Below are 5,357 nucleotides of genomic sequence, written 5' to 3'. Positions count from 1 at the left end.
CCCGCGACATGCCGCGCCGCACGTTGCTGCCTCCCGGCCCCACCGCGACCTGGCCCGCCGCCAGCGGGTCAGCTGCTTCGGACCGGGAGCGGGAGGCTGCCGGCCAGAGTCCCCACCGCGCCGGCGGCGGCGACGCGGCGGGCCGAGACACGCCTCCTGGGGCCCGGCAGGGGTCTCCCCGCTGGCGTCTCTTTCATTGGTTATTGGAATGGTTTCCTGAAGCAGGAGGGAGTGAAGATAGCTTTCAGGCCCTGCTCCCTTAGGATGGGCAGCCCTGGGAGGTCACTGACCACAGGAGGGGGTGGGCCCCTAACTTGGCGGGGGTGGTGGTGGGGTTGGGGCAATGACCTTGGGAAGGCTGCATGTATAATGTATAGTGAGAGGAGGGGAGAGGGACCAGTTCCCATCCTAGAACTCCCTGCACCTCCCCAGTCCTCCTCATGCCAGTTCCCACCTCCCTAACCTCAACAGGCCTGTTCCCACCACCCCAGGGCACCTGTTTTTTTTTCTGCAGGACCACCGCAGTCTGCCCTGGGCCTTGCTCTGACCTGGCCAAAGAGTGGGTGTCCTGGGCGGATGAGTTTGCTTAGGTCAGCTCCGGTCCGGAAAGAGACCAGTTTGAGAGTCTGAGCCCTATTAGGCCACAGACTCTATCCCCTCCCCTCCCCCTACCCCATTGCTTTCAGAGTAAATTAACCAATTACCTCTAATTAAATCGCCATGCTTTCTGTTCCCTCCTGGGCCTCAATCCCCACCCTGGGAGTCCTCTTCACCCCGGCTGGTCTGGAAGGGAGCCTGGCCAATAAGGTGGAATCAATGAATCAGTGAGTAGAGCTGGGCGGGGTGGGGGAGGGGAAGCCCACAGTGCCATTTACTTCTGGGGAGTGGTCTGGGCAGCCAGGGCCCCTACCTTCCTTGGGGTCTGGGGATTGGGCCCCCTGTGGGGCCTCGGAAGGCTGGGAGCCTGGGATGCCTTTGGAGGTAAGACCTGCATGAAGCCCTGTGCAGATGCTGAGGCCCTGAGGGCGACCCTCCTCAGAGGACTTGTGGGGCAGGTTCTTGAAGCTGCCAGTCCTTGGTGGCACCTGCTGCTCCCTCACTCCACATGCCAGGAGAGGCTCTGGATGCCTGGGGGTCCATCCAGTCCCTTGTCTCTCTAACCCAGCTCCTCCTGCTGCAGCGAGAACCCCTTCGTTCTTTTCCTCCTGCCCTCCATGGCCCTGAGGCACAGGCCCCAGCGCTAGCAGGGCCTGCACCGCCCTGACACCTCCCTGGCACCACCCTGGCCCCACGTGTGAGACGTGATGGGGAGGATGCCCAGTGGCCAGAGGCAGGGTGATGGGCTGTTGAGCCGGGTCTCACGTCTTGGCAAGCTGGCCTTTCCTGAGACTGGGCAGTACCACACCAGGCTGTGACTCAGGCCCGTACCCTACCTTTAGTCCCGCCATGCCAAGGACCTGTGTATGTGGGGTGGATTTGTCAATTGTAGACTTCTCTCTGGGGTCACCTTCTCTCCCAGCCCCGAGGAGCCAGGCCATGACTAGAAGGTTTGGGGCTTCCAGCCCTGGCTGTTTCTCCCAGCCCACCACGCCAGTAGAGGCTGACAGTGAGGGAGGGCCCCCTGGCGGGGCACAGCAGTCATCAGAGTCAGTGGGGGTGTGAGCCATCCAGGGCAGGGGCAGGACTCTGCACACAGGCAGGGCTGCCCCTGCGGTGTCCTGAGCCCCCATCTGCCAGCATGGTTGCCCTTCTCTGCCCAGGGAAAGCTGGCTCAAAATTCCCCACCTTCAGGAAGGCTTCAGCATACCTCCCTTACTTGTGGCCATCCCAGCGCCACTGTTCGGGGGCTCCTGGTTTTCATTTGCTTCTTTGACTTCTGTCCCCTTCTCCAGACCCTCCATGAGTGCATCTGCAAGACTCTGTTCTTTTCCTGCATTTCCCAGTGGCCAGCAGAGGGCGCCTCCAAAAAAGACGGAGGTATCAGGGAGGAAGCGAATCCGCTTCCCTGGATCCAGGCACTGTGCAAAGCCCAGGCTCATGGGTTCATTTGTGTGAATTGAAACTGACCCAGGACGCCTTCCTTCCTGGCGATCTAGACTTAACCTGTCAGCAGAGGGCTAGAGGTTAGACCACAGCTTAAACCCAGGCGGCTGCTTTCGAGGTGAACCCAGGTGGCCCGCGCAGGATGGAGAGGATGAGGGAGCTGCCTCCTCCCAGTAGCCCGAATGGGGAAGGGGCACTGGAGGTCGCCAGCTTTCCTCCCCTGACACTGAGAGAAGAGTAGGGAGGGGCTGCATAGAATAGCTGGTGTCCCACCCTGTGGGAGGGACTGCTGTGGACATCTGGGCCACATCTGGATTCCTGGCAGCAAGGGGAGCTGGTCTGCTTGGGATCCTCAAGGGATATACCGTCCACCCCTTGGTGGCTTCTCACCATTACATTCCTGGGGAGCTCTTTACACACAGGTGTATAGGACACAGCCCCGTACTGTGGTGAATCCATGCCAATCTAGCGGGGGACCCTCCTGACACTCGTTCTTTTGGACATGGACTTAGGGTCCTGGGCAGCAGCCTGCTCTTCTGGGCCACCAGCCCTTTCTGCCATCCTTTCCGAGTTCGCGTGTGAGGTGCTGGGCTTCCCCTTGTGGAAATTCTGGGAACTAGGCTCTAGTGTCCATCCTGTCCATACCCCTTCCTCCAGGTGGTAAGAGAGAGAAGAGTGAGGCTACAGTATTTCTTAGGGGCCCCATCCATGAAAGGCGGAGTGGGAAAGGGCTTGCTGTTGGGTTATCTCACACAAAAGCCTGGGAATGTGATTGGGACGGGAAGAGGGGAGAGGGGACAGCAGGAGTGGTACTTTCTTGGGCTTGGGTTCTGGGTTTTGGGTAGGGGACAACACGGAGAAAAGCCCCCTTGGTCGGCTAGGTTCCAGGACGTCCGGGCAGGGAACAGGGGGCTGGCCGGAATGGCCTTGCAGTAGGGAGCGACGGCGAGGGGGGAGGGGGAAGGGAGGGAGCGTTGCGCCCACCCAGGCTCCCCTGAAGCCCCTCTCCCTCAGCTTTCCCCCGCCCGGCCCGCCGCGGCCCCTCCTCCAGACCTGGGCACCGCCTCCCCCTCCCCTCCTCCTCCCCCTCCCACCCGGCGCTGCAGCTGCTGCCGACGGACCATTCTGCACGTAGCGAATGGAGGAGACGCACAAGGGAAGCCTCAAGTGCGCGCGCGCGGGAGCCAGAGCCGCGCGGGCGGGGGAGCGGCTGCGGGCGCGCGTGCGCGTGCGGCGCCGGCCCCGAGCGCGCGCGCGGAGCCCCGGAGCGCGCAGCTCTTATGCGCGCTGAGGTTGGGAATGCTCGGCGGTGGGGTCCCCGCTGCTCTGGGGCCTCCCATGCACTCTGCCCACCTTCCAGCCAACCCCACCTCTACCCAGGCCCCTTTTCATCATCCACCCGAATAGCGCGGTCCTTCACCCGCAGTAGGCGCTTCATGGTGACAGGGTGCTGAAATGAATTGATTCGCTCGCCCTTCTCATCCTCTGGGTCACTGCTCTCCAATCGGCTGGGTCCTAAGCTGGGGGTCAGAGAGGGCTGAAAACTCTGGTCCTTTGGGGACTTAGATTCACAACCCTATAGTCCCACCTTTGCTTCAGGAGCTCTCAGCCTGGAGGCCCTCACCCTGAGACCTCTCTGTACCTGGATCCAGGGTAGGCCCCTAGAAGCCCTAGACAAGTGGCTGTCAAGGAAAAACAAATGAGTTCTTTGACCTTTATCTCTGCTGGGATGGGGAGCTCCCAAGGGAGTGCCTTTCCCTGTCACCTCCTCCCTCTGTATGTCACCTGCACAACTCCCACTCCCTGGGACATCCTGGACAGGACTGGGCTCTGCCCACCCCAGTGGCGACGGTGTGGTATGGTGAACACAGAGTCTGTCTCCTGGGACAGGAGAGGCCATGCCAGCCTGGGGTAGACAGTACTCATCTTGGAGGTGTCTTCTGAGTCCCCAGGGCACCCTCCCCACTTTCTGAGCCCCTGATCCTGGGGGCTGGTAAATGGGTGGCCTGGAGGCTGCTCCTTCCTTCCCTAGATGGCCCAGATTGGCACCTCACTCCACCCTCCCTACCACTCAGAGGCATGGGATGAGGCTCTTCCAGCTGTGTGAGCCTTGGGCAAGGCAGGTGCAGGGCCTTGCAAAGGGGTGTTTGAATTGGATTGGTCGCCTGTTGGACATCCTGTTGGTTGGGGCGCGGGGAGTGAGTTGAAGGGGACTGGTTAGTGGCATGTGGGGTGAAGGTGGCCGAGGGTTCTTTGTTGCATGTGCCGAGACTTGACCTCTCCAAGCTTCAATTTCCTGTCTAAGGGGAGCATAGCCTTCACCTAGTGGGGCTGTTGAGGATTGAAATGTAGTCCGCATATAACATGCTTCACGTATTTGAGGCAGATGCTCAGTAAGAGCTAAATCTTTTTTTTTTTTTTTTTTTAATTGTGTGTGGACTGGCTGAAAGGCTGGGAACATTTCCCTCAGATGAATTTCCACGGATAGAGTGAATGCAAATCCCAGAACTCCTTGGAATTTGGAGGTGGGTTTTGCAAAAACTATAGAGAAACCAGTAACATGTCATACTTTTGTCATCATCCAAGAATGAACCATTTCACATTAGTTTTCCAGACATTAATATCCGAGACCTTAAAAAGAGATATTTTGGATGGAAGTCACTAGTGGGTATTACACACTTTCCTGCCTTCTTATTCAGACATTATAGAACATGTGAGTCCTTATGACTCAGCTGTGGTTACAAGTGTCCCTCACGATCCTGGTTGTAATACAGTGAAAATCCAAGGTCTTTTTTGACCGCACACTAATGGCCCATTCCCTGATGTCTATTTTTTCATAGTTCTTGTGACTACTTTTCATAGTTCTTTATCACTTCAGCAACTCTCTATTAGCTGTCACTTACCACCATCACTGCCTCAGGCAGACCACCACCCCACCTCTTCTCAACTTGTCTCTATTCTGCTGTGGACTGAGAAACCAGAAAATCACATCTGTTAGAAGATGTGAAAAACAACGAATCTTCTGACTTGTCAAATTATATTAAAATTCATCTGGAAAAATAAACATGCAAAAAGAGTTTGGAAAATTCTGGAGAAGAGGCATTATAAGGGGCAACTAGAGCTACTAGAATGTATAAATCTTCAGTAATAAAACAGCTGGGTACTGGCACACAGACTGTCAGATCAAAGGAACAGAACAGAGCCCAGACACACACCCATGAACAAATGGAAATTGAATATATGGTAAAGTGACATTTTAGATCAGAGGAGAAAAGACGCAATCAAATTGGACAACTGGCTAGACGTTCAAGACA

The sequence above is a fragment of the Lipotes vexillifer genome, unplaced genomic scaffold (assembly GCF_000442215.2).
Source record: "Lipotes vexillifer unplaced genomic scaffold, Lipotes_vexillifer_v1.1 scaffold4, whole genome shotgun sequence".
NCBI classification, from domain to species: domain Eukaryota; kingdom Metazoa; phylum Chordata; class Mammalia; order Artiodactyla; family Lipotidae; genus Lipotes; species Lipotes vexillifer.
The sequence above is the reverse complement of the archived record's forward strand: the minus strand, read 5'-3'. Positions refer to the sequence as shown.